Source organism: Bubalus kerabau, chromosome X (genome assembly GCF_029407905.1).
Source record: "Bubalus kerabau isolate K-KA32 ecotype Philippines breed swamp buffalo chromosome X, PCC_UOA_SB_1v2, whole genome shotgun sequence".
NCBI lineage: Eukaryota > Metazoa > Chordata > Mammalia > Artiodactyla > Bovidae > Bubalus > Bubalus kerabau.
Window position 1 is genome coordinate 127324931 of NC_073647.1, and position 16248 is coordinate 127341178.

The window sequence follows — 16248 nt, forward strand, 5'->3', positions numbered from 1 at the left end:
TAGTTTTCCTGTGCCTTGAGTATTAGCTTGAGTATTTTCAATCTGAATTAAAAATGTGCTAACTTTATGATCATCACTCATCGGTTTCTTGATTAACCTGCTAATGCTCTCTAATTTAGAAATGAATGCTTCTTTCCCTATTACTTAAAAAAAGATGATCCTTTTCCTCACATGAGATATTATGCAAAACAAGTGTCATTTTTTGAGAATGTGATCAATAATTTAAGAATAACTTCTGTGGTACAATAGGAAGATCTATTTAAGCTGTAAATCAGTAAATCAATCTGTTCAAGTTTGTCCAGTGTCACAAAATGAGAGAACTAGGATGTGAACCAAGAATCTCTGTCTTTTTTTGTTCTGAATTAATCAGCCTATAATTTAATAGTTACATGACCTCATACAGTATTCTTAACTCATGAGGGTTGAAAGGTAAATGAGAAAGCATAACAAAATCCCTTTTACATAATTGGTACTCAATGAAAAGTCATTAAATATCATACTGAATCTCTTTAAAATAATTTTGGAAGGAGGCAAATACTCCCTGCTTTCTTCCCCTTCAACCACTTTTCAGTTTTCATCATGAGTCTTATTCTGTGTTCATTTCGCTGAAGTGCAACTTTCTTCCCAACAGCCATAATTATCTCTTCGTTCATTCATTAACTAATTAAACAAATAGGTACTACCCACTATTAGTCAGTAAGTGGTAAAAAGGCTTTAGACAAATTTCCTGTGCTTGTAGGGCTTATATTATTGTAGGGAGACAAATAATACCAAAAGCACAAATAGATAAGCATAATAACTACAATTTGTGGCAAATGACATAAGGAAAGGAGTCAATGTGAAATGAAGAGACAGGGAGAGGGCTTCTTACAATAGGGTGATTACCAAATGCATCTCTAAGGAGGTGTCATATGAGCTAAAACCCAATGGATAAGAATGAATCAAAAATGCAAAAAGATGGGGGGAATATTTTAGGTAATGACAATTGCAAGTGTAAAAAACAAGATGTATAAAAGGACGTGTGTTGCTTCAGATGTGAAAACAAGGCCAATGTATCTGAAAGGTAGTAGGCAAGAAAGTTAAGAGGCCATTTGTTTTCTGTTAGCTACATGTGCAGGACTGGGTTATGGAGAGCCTTGTTGGCTAGGGAAGCAGTTTGGATTTATTCTAAACAAATGAGAAGTGTTGAAGGGTTTTAAGTAGGAATATGTTGCACTTTTAATTTGTGTTTTTATAAAGGTGATTCCAGCTGTTGAAAACAAAATGAACTGAAAGGCATGAGAAGAGTTAGGACGTGAATGTGCTGGACCCAGAAGGCCAGGATCATGGCTTGGGTGAAATAGTATGAAGATGAGTGCACACATATATTCCTTTTAGAGGCAGAAAAGGCACAATTTGATAATAGATCAAATGAGGGAATGCAGGAAAATCTCAAGGGCAATTGCTAACTTTACAGCCTGACAGAATGTATGAATATTGTAGCCATATTGGGAGGTGGTGATTAATGGGGATACTAATGGTTTTGAGGCTTTCCCTTGTGGCTCAGTGGTAAAGAATTTTCATGCCAATGCAGGAAACACAGGTTCGATCCTGGGTCAGGAAGATCCTCTGGAGAAGGAAATGGCAACCTACTCCAGTTTTCTTGCCTGGAGAATTCCATGGACAGAGAAGCCTGGCGGGCTATCATCCATGGGGTTGCAAAAGAATCAGACACAACCTAGCCACTAAATAACAATAATGGTTTCGAAGAGAAGTGAGAACCTTTTTTTGTGTGTAACAAATTTGAGATGTCTCCTGAGGAAACAGAGGTCTCAACTGGAGATAGGTATTTGGGAATTATTAGCATATAGGTAGCCCACTCCAGTATTCTTGCCTGGGAAATCCCAACAGTGAGGAGCTTGGCGAGCTACAGTCCATGGGATCGCCAAGAGTCAGACATGACTGAGCGACTAACACTAGCACATTTATGTAATATTTTACAGAGAGGAAGAGGGAAAAAAGAGAGAGGAGGCAGAAGAAGAGAAAATTGGGTGACATCACCTAGGGAAGAGTGAGTGTAGATAGTAAAGACCGAGATCCAACCTCTACATTCACTCCAAAATTTTATATTAATTAAATGGGTTGCACCAGAAAGAAGGCCTGAGAAAGTATGGCTGGATCCATAGAAAACCTGAAAAATGTAGTGTCAAAGAATCCAAGGAAAATGAAGCAGTTTAAGAATGCGAGTGCTACTGTGAAACTATGAGCTACACAATAATATGGAGATAGAAAAACAACCCATTAGGCTTGGCAGCACTGTGGCCATTAGAGGAGTAGAGAGACAGAAGGCAGTTCTCTCATCCCTTCTTACCCAGTGATCCATTCTGAGTCCATCTTCCTTAAAATATTGACCACACCCATTGCCTACCCATTTTATTATTCTCTATAGCATTTGTAATCTTAGAAGCTAGAGATTTGCTTTTGCTATTGTCTGTGTTTCAACTAAAATCTAGACCTCATGAGGACAGAATCATTGCTCTGTTCACTGTATTCATTCATTCCCAGCATCTGGGACAGGACTTGGCATCTATAAGATGCTGGGTAAACATGAATTGAATGAAATGGGGAGCAGTGGTAGGAAAGTAGGTGTGAAGAATATAGCTTAAACATTTGCAAAGTTGTATTGAAATAACGTGATCCTACAGGCTCACAGGAGCAGATAGTTAAATTCAGGAATTATGGTCCATGAATCAATGGAAATTGGAAGTGGTCAAACAGGAGATGGCCAGAGTGAAAACATTTTAGGTATCAGTGAACTAAAATGAACTGGAATGGGTGAATTTAACTCAGATGACCATGATATCTACTAATGTGGGCAAGAATCCCTTAGAAGAAATGGAGTAGCCATCATACTCAACAGAAGAGTCTGAAATGTAGTACTTGGATGTGATGTCAAAAATGACAGAATGATCTCTGTTCATTTCCAAGGCAAACCATTCAATATCACAGTAATCCAAGTCTGTGCCCTGACTAGTAATGCTGAAGAAGCTGAAGTTGAATGGTTCTATGAAGACCAACAAGACCTTCTAGAGCTAACACCCAAAAAAGGTTTCCTTTTCATTATAGGGGAGTAGAATGCAAAAGTAGGAAGTCAAGAGCTATCTGGTGTAACAGGCAAATTTGGCCTTGGAGTACAAACGAAGCAGGGCAAAGGCTAATAGAGTTTTGCCAAGAGAATGCACTGGTCATAGCAAACACCCTCTTCCAAAAACATAAGAGAAGACTCTATACAAGGACATCACCAGATGGTCAATACCAAAATCAGATTGATTGCATTCTTTGCAGCCAAAGATGGAGAAGCTCTATACAGTCATCAAAATGAAGACTGGGAGCTGACTGTGGCTCGGATCATGAACTCCTTATTGCAAAATTCAGACTTAAATTGAAGAAAGTAGGGAAAAGCACCAGACCATTAATGTATAACCTAAATCAAATCCCTTATGATTATACAGTGGAAGTGACAAATAGATTCAAGGGATTAGATCCGATAAAGAGTGCCTGAAGAACTATGAACAGAAGTTCATGACATTGTACAGGAGACAGTGATCAAGACCACCCCCAAGAAAAAGAAATGCAAAAAGGCAAAATGGTTATCTGAGGTGGCCTTACAAATAGCTGAGAAAAGAAGAGAAGCTAAAGGCAAAGGGGAAAAGGAAAGATATACCCATTTGAATGCAGAGTTTCAAAGAATAGCAGGGAGAGATAAGAAAGCCTTTCTCAGTGATCAGTGCAAAGAAATAGAGGAAAACCATAGAATGGGAAAGACTAGAGATCTCTTCAAGAAAATTAGAGATACCAAGGGATTATTTCATGCAAAAATGGGCACAATAAAGGACAGAAATGGCATGGACCTAACAGAAGGAGAAGAGGTGGCAAGAATACACAGGAGAACTGTACAAAAAAGATCTTCATGACCCAGATAACCATGATGGTGTGATCCCTCACCTAGAGCCAGACATCCTAGAATGCGAAGTCAAGTGGGCCTTAGGAAACATCACTACAAACAAAGCTAGTGGAGGTGATGGAATTTCAGGTGAGCTATTTCAAATCCTAAAAGATGATTCTATGAAAGTGGTGCACTCATGTTAATCTTACAGAATAAAGAAGCTCATTTCAGATATATATTAAAAAAAAAAAAGAAAAGAAAGTGGTGCACTCAATATGCCAGCAAATTTGGAAAACTCAGCAGTGTCCACAGGACTGGAAAAGGTTAGTTTTCATTCTAATTCCAAAGAAAGGCAATGCCAAAGGATGTTCAAACTACCATACAATTGCCCTCATCTCACATGCTAGCAAAGTAATGCTCAAAATTCTCCAAGCCAGGCTTCAACAGTACATGAACTGTGAACTTCCAGATGTTCAAGCTGTATTTAGAAAAGTCAGAGGAACCAGAGATCAAAAAAGCAGAGTATTCCAGAGAAACATCTACTTCTGCTTTATTGACTATGACACAGCCTTTGACTGTGTGGATCACAACGAACTGTGGAAAATTTTTCAAGAGCTGGGAATACCAGACCACCTTACCTGCCTCCTGAGAAATCTGTATACAGGTCAAGAAGAAACAGTTAGAACTGAACATGGAACAACAGACTGGTGCCAAATCATTAAAGGAGTACATCAAGGCTGCATATTGTCACCCTACTTAACTAATATGCAGAGTACATCATGTGAAATGCCAGACTGGATGAAGCACAAGCCGGAATCAAGATTGCTGGGAGAAATATTATTAACCTCAGATATACAGATGACACCACCCTTATGGCAGAAAGTGAAGAAGAACTAAGGAGCCTCTTGATGAGAGTGAAAAAGTTGGCTGAAAACTCAACATTCAGAAAACTAAGATCATGGCATTGATTCTAATCATTTCATGTCAAATAGATGGGGAAACCATGGAAACAGTGACAGACTTTATTTTGGGGGGCTCCAAAATCACTGCAGATGGTAACTGCAGTCATGAAATTAAAAGATGCTTGCTCCTTGGAAAGAAAGCTATGACCAACCTGGACAGCATGTTAAAAAGCAGAGACATTACTTTGCCAACAAAAGTCCATCTAGTCAAAGCTATGATTTTTCCAGTAGTAATGTATGGATGTGAGAGTTAGACTATAAAGAAAGCTGAGCACCAAAGAATTGATGCTTTTGAACTGTGGTGTTGGAGAAGTCTTCAGAGTCCCTTGGACTGCATGGAGATCCAACCTGTCTAGTACAAAGTACAAAGTGAATTCGCTCCTTCATGTTCGACTCTTTGTGATCCCATGGACTATAGCCTACCAGGCTCCTCTGTCTGTGGAATTTTCCAGGCAGGAGTACTGGAGTGGGTTGCTATTTCTTTTTCCAGGGGGATCTTCCCAACCCAGGGATTGAACCTGTGTCTCCCACATTACAGGGAGACGCTTTACTGTCTGAGCTACCAAAGAAGTTTGAAGTCTATAAGTGAAAGTGAAAGTCAATCACTCAGTTGTGTACAACTCTTTCCAACCCCATATACTGTGGAATTCTCCAGGCATTCCATGGAATTCTCCAGGCCAGAATACTGGAGTGGGTAGCCCCTTCTCCAGGGGATCTTCCCAACCCAGGGATCAAACCCACATCTCTGGCATTACAGGCGGTTTCTTTACAAGCCAAACCACAGGGGAAGCCCAACCAGTGTATCCTGAAGGAAATCAGTCCTGAATATTCTTTGGAAGAATTGATGTTGAAGCTGAAACTCCAATACTTTGGCCACCTGATGTTAAGGACTGACCCACTAGAAAAGACCCTGATGCTGGGAAAGAATGAAGGTGGGAGGAAAAGCGGACAACAGAGGATGAGATGGTTGGATGGTATCACTGACTCGATGGACATGTGTTTGAGTAAGCTCCAGGAGTTGGTGATGGACAGGGAAGCCAGGCGTGCTGCAGTCCATGGCGTGCTGCAGTCCATGGAGTCGCAAAGAGTCGGACACGACTGAGCAACTGAACTGATCTGAACTGAACTGTTAAACCATGGGCAACTTGAACTGAGCCATGGTAGGAGGATTTATGCCATGGAGATTGGTGAAGACTGCAGTCAGGGATTTTGTTGTTACTGTGCTTGTTTGTTCTTTGTTGATTTTTGTTTGTTTTGAAAACAAGTTTACCAGCATACCAAAGTTGTTTGCAGTCTGCTTTATCTTTCAAGTGGGAGTTAGTAAAGTCTGTGTGTAGGCTGAGGAAGAATTGAGGATTAATAGAAAAGGAAAACTACATTAGAGAGACTTGCCTTTATTGAAATGGGAGCACATTAATTGTAAGAGGAAAGAACAAGTGGATGGTCATAGGTCTCAGTATCTGTGATTGGTGGTAGGAAGACAGGAGTTTTTTTCTGAGAGTTAAAATCCAAACACTGTATATAGTGTTGTAGAAAATAGTGCTCTCTTACTAGTTATGGTGGTCCTTTATTCCACCTTATATCTCCATTTATGTTGTGTTTTTCAACACACACATATAATTCTATTCAGTATTCAAAATTATAGTCTTTTGGATAACAGGTTACTTCCTATCATTGTCTTAATATGTGCTTATTATATGGTTTCTGATGCTTATTCACTTTTGTACTTGTATCTTTCTCCATCATTTTTCACATGATTGTCTTCACTTTTATTAAATTATAATTTTTTTCATGTTAAAAGGTATGTTAAAAGCTCCTTATCATCCATGCATATTATTGTGTGTATAATTGGGAACCCCTGATTTCATAGGTGGAATTTAAAAACTCATACTCAAATGAAATTTTATTTTTACTATAAAAGCCAAATGTGTGTCTGTAATTTGAAAATACATGAAAGTTGGCCCCTTATTTATTTGGTGTTTCTTTGGCATGTTTCTGCTAGTGCTTAGGGACTACACAAGTGCATGCTGTTTGGCCACTGGGTCCAGTTTTCAGTTAGAAAACTACAAAACTGGGGATTAGTTCAGGAACACCTCTTCTGTCATCAGTTATCTTGCCATTTGTTTATGAAGTTTGTTTGTGATGGTGTCTTACTAAACACTGGGCCCCTTCTGATGCGGCATATGGTACCTGCTGCTGCCATGATGCCATCCATCATATTCGTCATGATGCAGATCTCACTCCCCCATAATAAATGTTTTCTGTCTGAGAGTTTCACCTCCGTGTTGATTGTCTTCAGCTTGTCCCATAATCCACCAGTTTCTACCCTAGGAGTTAGGCAATGGAACCATTCTAATTATCAAAATGATTTATTCTCAAGTGAGTTGATGGTCATGTATTACACATGGTAAGCATGCCACAAACATTTGGTGAGTGTATCAGTGCAGGCAAACTCCGAAATTATAATTACGTTCCAACTCAAACATGTCACAACAAATAGTGGTTAAAGTGCTCTGTACACTCATTTTCTCTCTCAAACAACATCGCTAGACATTTGTGCAATAATATGACTCATTTTACAGATAGAAACTGGGATATATGAGGAATTAGTTAACTGCCACAATCTCTTCCTTGTAAGGGGCAGCACCATGATTTGATTTAAAAACAAATTATCCACTTCATATCAAAGAGCTTAGCCTGTTCATTAAATTTTTTATAATATTTTGCAAAAAGATTGATTTTATATATGGTTTCTGCCTTAAGCTTGTTATCATTGAGGAACTTGCCTTGGAACTGCCCTTACACCATCAGACATATTTCTAAATCCCAAATCATAGCAGAAAACACAATAATAACCAGTGAAATTTATGTCAAGTGAAATGAACATCTTTATTCTGGCCCCATTATTTATCAAGTATCATTTCTCACAATGTAGAGAACAAGGGGGTAGAAATAGAATATTTTGTGTTAATAAAGTTACTATGTGAGGTTCTTTATGAAACCTATTGTACTTTTTCTAGCAGTAGGGAAAAAATAAGTCAGTTTGGTTAGATCAGAAGCAAAGCACAGGATCAGCAGGTGACAATTAAGGAAGCAGAGTTAAATGTCACTGAGCCAAAATAGTTTCTTCTCAAATGGAAACTCCAATAGTTCTTCCTACAATAGACATGTAGAGAGAATTGTAAGAAAGTACAAATGTTTTTCCATCAATAGTCTCTTACACTGATTAACTTCCATTTGTTAGGTCAGGCTATTTTCTAGTCTCCTGATTTTAGTGGACATGTCCTGAAAACTTGTTCTAAGGTTTTCAATGATCAGGGTTATTTTTTAAAATGTGTGTGTGCTATGTATGTGTGTGTGTGTGTGTGTGTGTGTGTGTGTGTGTGTGTATGTTTGAATGGGGATACAAACTCAATGAGTAGATGGAAGAGGGAATTTTGGAAATATGTTACATTATGAAATTGAAAATTTAAAAGATAATTCTCACTTTGATTAGCTGCACATAGAAAACATTTGATATTTGGTTAAAAAACATTCAATATAAAAATGGTTTGTTTGAAACTTATTACATCAGGGTTGATTGAGAATTTCCATTTAATTGTCCTTTACCCACCAGCTTCTGTATATTTGGTTTTAGGCAGTATCAGAATGTTTGGTCTTAACACTATAGAGTCACTCTTAGTTCAGTTCAATTGCTCAGTCGTGTCCCACTCTTTGTGACCCCATGAATTGCAGCACTCAGGCCTCCCTGTCCATCACCAACTCCCGGAGTTCACTCAAACTCACGTCCATCGAGTCGGTGATGCCATCCAGCCATCTCATCCTCTGTCGTCCCCTTCTCCTCCTGCCCCCAATCCCTCCCAGTATCAGAGTCTTTTCCAATGAGTCAACTCTTCTCATGAGTTGGCCAAAGTACTGGAGTTTCAGCTTTAGCATCAGTCCTCCCAATGAACATCCAGGGCTGATCTCCTTTAGGATGGACTGGTTGGATCTCCTTGCAGTCCAAGGGACTCTCAAGAGTCTTCTCCAACACCACAGTTCAAAAGCATCAATTCTTCGGCGCTCAGCCTTCTTCAAAGTCCAAGTCTCACATCCATACATGACTACTGGAAAAACCATAGCTTTGACTAGACGGACCTTTGTTGGCAAAGTAATATCTCTGCTTTTCAATATGCTATCTAGGTTGGTCATAACTTTCCTTCCAAGGAGTAAGCGTCTTTTAATTTCATGGCTGCAGTCACCATCTGCAGTGATTTTGGAGCCCAAAAAAATAAAGTCAGCCACTGTTTCCACTGTTTCCCCATCTATTTCCCATGAAGTGATGGGACCAGATGCCATGACCTTAGTTTTCTGAATGTTGAGCTTTAAGCCAACTTTTTCCACTCTCCACTTTCACTTTCATCAAGAGGCATTTGAGCTCCTCTTCACTTTCTGCCATAAGGGTGGTGTCATCTGCATATCTGAGGTTATTGATATTTCTCCTGGCAATCTTGATTCCAGCTTGTGTTTATTCCCGCCCAGCATTTCTCATGATGTACTCTGCATATAAGTTATAAAGCCTAGCAAAGGTAGTGCATTTGTGGAAGTCATTTTTAAAAATACACAATGAAGTAACAAGAACTAGGGGTTAGGGATAAATTGGCAGATGGTAAATTGAGGATTTTTAAATACTTTATTTTTAATTATGCTTCCCCATTAGAGTCAAAGAACCATGAGGCCGGATCTCTGGGCCTATTTTTTACCATTATATCCTCAAAGACCAGACTATATATATCTATATATTCAAAAACTAGGCTGGTACAAAGTAGTAACTCATTAACTCTTTTCAGTGTCTCATATTGTCATATGAGACAATGTCAAATTCCATACTTTGCAGAATCAGTAACATCACTTCCAGTTACCATTATTTATTGGCTTGAATGTACAGTTCATATTTGCATAGGTATCTTTAGCATTGTTTGGTTAATGAGCAGAAAGCTGAACTAGTGTGGAGGGTATCTGAAGTCTCCTGTAAGCCACCCAATTTTTGCTTTAGTTTTTCCCCGTTAGACCCTAGGTAAGCATTATATATCTCGAGCACTGTTTTTTACTTGTACCAATGCTACACTCATAGTTTTCTGCTAGCTGTACCATAAGCATCTTGAAAGGAATAATTGGATGTTTAAATGATAAAAGTGTTTAGTGTTTCTCATGTATAAATAAAAGCCTATACTTTTATCATTAATTTTATTATGAAACTGAATCATCTTCATCAATACAAATTACTTTCATTACTATATTTTATAGCCCTTTAATGAGAAGGATTGTTATTAGATGAGAAAAGCAACTTGGATCAGTGAGTGAAATGCTAAAATTATGGAATAGCTTAATTAAAGGGTACTTAATTTAGTGAGGGAAGAATGTATTGTAGAATTTGAAAGAATTTAACTGGAGGGGACCTGTGTGAGTGATTTTCTTACTACAATGCTGTATATCCACTGTGTAAAGTGACTTGTGAATGGAAGATGCATATGTGTAGAATGTAGTGCTAGATGAAAAATACTAAAATTGAAAATAACAATCTAACACTTTAATGAATTAGTCCATTGCTTTGGTATCACCTACAATTTATTCTAGTGCTTAGAGATCAGATGACATTATGACAGTATTTCTTTCTTTATAGACCTCAAATATAAACCTCCTTTGCTTTCATCAATAAGTTCTTCAGAATTTCGCATCTTTGCATTTGGTTATTTTAGCAAACACAGCATTTTTATTGTGTTTAGAAGCATGCATTTATATTTGCATATTTAGAGCTATCTGATCATGCCTCGTTGGGTACTGCAAGGTTTTTCTTTCCAGTTCACCCATTCCCCTTCTCTTACAGTAAATTTATTGATTGTTTTGTTCCTAATACAACTTCAGTGGGAAATGATCCACATTTATTCTGATCACGGTTTGTTAATGGTATCTTTTTAAACTTTTAATGTAACTTTTAAAAGGCTTACCAAACTTTGTGAGTTCACATTTATAAATCTCTTACCTTTGAAATCCTGCTTCTTTCCGATTACACATGATATGCATTATAACCCACTATTTCAATTCCTGCCTTTCTCCTGGCAGAAAACTCACCTGAGAGTTAGACAGTGGAGGCTCTTGTTTAGATTTCCCAGAGGTGTTTCAAGGTTGTGCCTGGCAGCTGGCTAATCAGACTTTCTGTAGGTTGGTTGCCCAAGATAAGATTCTCCAGGCCATTATACTAGAGTGGGTAGCTATTCCCTTCTCCAAGGGGTCTTCCCAAGCAAGGGATCGAACCCAAGTCTCCCACATTGCAAGCAGATTCCTTACCAACTGAGCCACCGGGGAAGCCCAAGAATACTGGAGTGGGTAGCCTATCCCTTCTCCAGCGGATCTTCCCAACCCAGGAATTGAACTGGGGTCTCCTGCACTGCAGGCGGATTCTCTATCAGCTGAGCTACCAGGCAAGCACCACGATAAGAACAGTTCTATGTTGAAAACACCGGTTTCCTACCAAACTCATTCACATTGACTTCTTGGAGAAGTACTTCTTGGGGCATACTAAAAGAAAACTTTGTACAACTTTGATTTTATTGTCTCTTTGATCTTAACAGATACTTGTATTATAGAATATAGTGTTTAATTATAAAATTAGTGAGTGTAGAATAGTGTGGAAGATATAGATAAGATGAAGGAGGAAAAGTAAATTATTTTAAATTCCACCACCATACCCATTTCACTAATGTCTTAAAGTATGTTCTAATCTTTTCCACAAGTTGTTATATTCTACATAAATTATGCTTCCTTCTGTTTCACTATTACCTTATTAAGAATTTATTTTCACATATTATCAAACATTCTTCAAAAGCAGCATTTTGAGTGGCTTTGTAATATTCATAAGTAATTATACACTTGATCATTTTCTAATTCTAATTTTCTGCTAAGCAATTTGAAATGGTCTGCATTTCTTTTCTTTTTTGTGTGATAAATCTTTTCTAATTGTAAGTAGAGCTTAACTTTCACATTGTTTACATAAATCTTCATGTAAATTTCTAATTATTTCCTTATAGTGGATTCCTAAAAGGAAAATTACTGGATCATTGAATATGATTGTTTTTAGACATAGCAAAATATTTTTCACTGATGCTATTGCCAGATCGATTGTTACCCTTTTGTCATTCTTTGATAATTTGATAGACAGTGGAGTATAATTAAACACCTTCATGTTTATTTAATTTGCATTTCTTTGATTGCCACTGAAGTTGCATTTTTAATGTGTATTTACTCTTGTTATACCTCACTTATTAGAAGTAGAAATCACTAATTCCATGGAGAGTGTAGGTGATGTTTGATAATGGAACCACATGGATCACAGGGTCATGATTTAGATAATGACTTTGAGAGTCTCAGTTTTCAAATGAATTAAGATCGCATTCTCTGAAAAAAATGAAGGTAAGGTACTGAAAAGTATGATACACTGACTGAGTTTTAATTTGGACTTGATCTAGCTTTATGAACTTGCCATCAAACCCCTGTGGGCTTCAATTTCTTTGAAAAATAGAGAATTTCCCTAAGTAATTTTTTTTTCCATTATAGTCCTCAGTATCAAAATTCTGATGACTGAAGAAATACTCATCAGAATCAAAGTTACAGTTCATATGTAATTTTCTGGCAATATTAAAAGCTCAGCATTTCCATTCTGAAATGGCTTCAAAAATTGGATTTAAAATGATTAATTTAAGCATTTATGGCAATGAATCCATTATATAGTAGAGTTTTAGATAGCTTTCATATAATTTTTAGGACTTCCCTGGTGGCTCAGATGGTAAAGCGTCTGTCTACAATGCGGGAGACCCAGGCTCGATCCCTGGGTCAGAAAGATCCCCTGGAGAAGGAAATGGCAATCCACTCCAGTACTATTGCCTGGAAAATCCCATGGACAGAGGAGCTTGGTAGGCTACAGTCCATGGGGTCACAAAGAGTCGGACATGACTGAGTGACTTCACTCGTATAATTTTAAGTTCTTATTTTGGGGATTTACCCACTTCTTTCAATTTATACATTTTAATGTCTTGTAATAATAATAATAAAAAGTTGCATCCCATCATTCTCACTTTCTTCAAATCCTTAGGTTTGAGGGGAAACCCAGAGGTCAGGAGATTGTGGACATTCTGACTAGGGATTAGGTTGAGGACACTCTTAGAAGCATGGTTGGTTGCTCAGGTGAGACCACCATTAATTGGTTTGTGTTCACAAGTTTGTTCATTTTGGAGCAAGCGCACTTCTGATTGGCCCCTCGTTTGTTCATTTTGGAGCAAGCGCACTTCTGATTGGCCCCTCAGAAGGGAGGGGTTGATGTTGATTGGCCTGGGGAAGCATGATCAAGACTCTGTGGGCAGGTAATTGTTAATTGATTAAATGAGATTGAAACTTGTATTTGTTGCTATAGCTACAGAACAAGCAGTTTCCTCCTCCATTTCATTTTCAGTTTATTAATGCTTTCTGCCCTCAAGGCTTAGGACAGGATCTTGTATACAGGCATCTGCAAAGACTGTGGAGTAAATGAATTGAAATTGAATACAGTTATTTTGGATCTTAGAATTTCTATCACACATTCCCTTGTTTTCATAACACAGCCTATTTTAGTTCCATAACACCTCCTGTCTGGATTGGGTCTCAGCCTTCTACTTGATGCTATTTTTTTTCTCTCCTTCTTTCAATTCTGTACTTAATGGTTTTACTTTACAAAAAATGCAATGATGTCACAATCTGGATCAGAAGTAGTTTCTCTCCAACCTATTGAACTAAGGCCAAGTTGACTGCTTTGATGATCCCTTGGTGTTTTACAAGCAGGCTTCCCGTTTTGTCCTATTAAGCTCAATTACGTGGCTAAGACACTCAAAGTCACTCTTCCTGGGGCCAGTCTAATGTGTCCCTGTACTCAGTCACACAGTCATGTCTGACTCTCTGCAACCCTTTGGATGGTGACCTGCCAGGCTCCTCGGTCCATGGGATTCTCCAGACAAGAATACTGGAGTGGGTTGCTGTGTCCTACTCCAGGGGATCTTCCCGACCCAGGGGTCGAAGGCATGTCTCCTGTGTCTCCTGCATTGCAGGTGGATTCTTTACCCACTGAACCCCCAGGGAAGCCCAATCTGTTTCTACTTCAGCACTTTTGCTCACGCTTTTCTACATTGGAGGAATACATTCTACAGTGGAGGAATATGTTTGTTCCATTTCCAGCTAATTAAATCCTATACAAATTTATTTCAATTTTCTTTTCATAAAGAATTATCTGATCTTCCAGTAAGGTATAATTTCTTCCTTTTTCTGAATTTCTTAAAGCACTGGTTGTGCCAATAAGTGGAACACATTTTAAATTCTCTTTAGCTTTGTACTGTAATATACTTTTCTTCTTACTTATTTTATCATTCCAAATTGTAAGCAGCATGCTAGGATTCTAACCTCCTGGATAATCCATTAAAATATTTAAAGTATAATACATCTTTAGTAAATATATTTGGAAGGAATTCAATTAATTTTAGAATATCTGAATCCCTTTCTATAAAAAAAAAGAAACACTGAATTCTAGCTACTGGTGCAACTGAATCCTGTATAGCTTCAGAGGTAGGATGGTGATAGGTTGAGGCAAAAATATCAATAGTTTGGTCAAATTGTGATTGTAGTGATTAATATTTATGAATATTCACATTCATCCAAAAGATGTCTTATGTAGATAACATGTGCTGCAATTTTTGACATTTGCTTGGAGCAATAGATATAATGCTTGATCTATTTTTACCTTTATTTCTTGTGATCATAGTGTGTATTTGAGGCCAGTTATACATATTCACATATCTAATATAGCAGTAAATAGACATGGACCTTTTTATTTACATAGACAGCCTTTTAAAATTCAGTGCCTTTCTCACAGCATGGTTTTATTTAATGCACTAAAAAATAAACTGAATTCTAAATTTTGCTCATTAAAGATAAACTTGACTAGTGAGAAGGAAGAAAATATTCTAGAGTTTCAGAAACATATGGTGTAAAGTATAATATCTACCATACAATGAACACTTGAAAAACAATTATGAAATGAAAGGGAGATTGTAGAATTTCAAAGCTAAGCTACTAAGATTTTTTTTTAAGAAAGGCAGAATTTATACACAAAGTATTCTCTAGTTCTTTCCTAAAAAATATTTGCAAAAAATTATCTTCACCATCCATTGGCTAATAATTAAATTATAAGAGGGAGCAGAGACCATGTATTATGTAGCTTTGTACTTCTGAAGCTTTAGTCACTTTGTCATGTCCGACTCTTTGCGACCCCGTGGACTGTGGCCACCAGGCTCCTCTGTCCATGGAATTCTCCAAGCAAGAATGTTGGAGTGGGTTGCCATTTCTTTCTCCAGGGGAACCTGCCAACCTAGGGATCGAACCCTGATCTCCTGCCTTATAAGTAGATTCTTTACCATCTAAGCCACCAGGGAAGCCCTTTGTACCTCTAAGCCTGATGCATTTAAGTGTCCAATAAGTATCTTCTGAAAACAAGCAAGAAAAACAATGATGCAGAAGATAATACGAGAGTATGTTTCTGTGTCATTTTTTACGACCCTTGTTACTCTAAGTATGGCCTTCAAGCCAACAGCTTCAGCATCACCTGGGAGCTTGTTGGAAATGCAAGGCCTCAGGCTCCCCCTGTGACTTACTGAATCTGAGTTTTAAAAAGATCCCCAGGTGATTCATATGCACATTAAAAATTAAGAAGTACTGTGTTATACTATGGCTAGAAGCAGGCCAAGGAACATTAGCTAGCTTTTCCCTCCTCCTTAACTCCTTTTAAAAATACTTTAAAAATAGTTGTTCTGGTTAATCATGTTCCTGTAACTTGTGGAGGAATTTGACTGAGTGACCTGATCAACCTCTTTTTATGCTTTTGAACTTGAAATTTGACTTTTGGCTTTTAAACTTATAATCAGAACACCTGATCAGAATATACATATTTAACTTAAAACAGATCTTTTCATGCTAGCTGAGCTAGGATAAATTTATGGCAAGAGAAATGCCTGGCACATTGCTGCTAAGTTGTCCTGGCCTCCTGCCAGGATTTATGTTTTAACACTTCTGGGATTAATGATACACTTCACATAAAGGATTATTTTTACATTTTGGTTCCCTGGAATGAGCGCAGTGAGTAAATTGTAATGCCAAGTAGCAAAAGAAGCTTTTGAAGGAGCTGCCACTTATTGTATGTGTTATTATTAATTATTATTGACTTTAAACGCTGGGTTTCTTTCATTCCCTAGATGTGACAAAGGACATAATGTCAAATCAACTTTATGTGAAGGACTTTTAAATGTA

The 16248-nt window shown here is 37.7% G+C and overlaps 1 protein-coding gene across 5 annotated transcripts in view; it reads left to right on the plus strand.

Annotated features, from left to right (window-relative positions):
* DMD (dystrophin) overlaps positions 1-16248 on the plus strand; it is a 2389494-nt gene that overhangs the window by 670594 nt on the left and 1702652 nt on the right. The gene's annotated exons all lie outside the window — the stretch shown is intronic.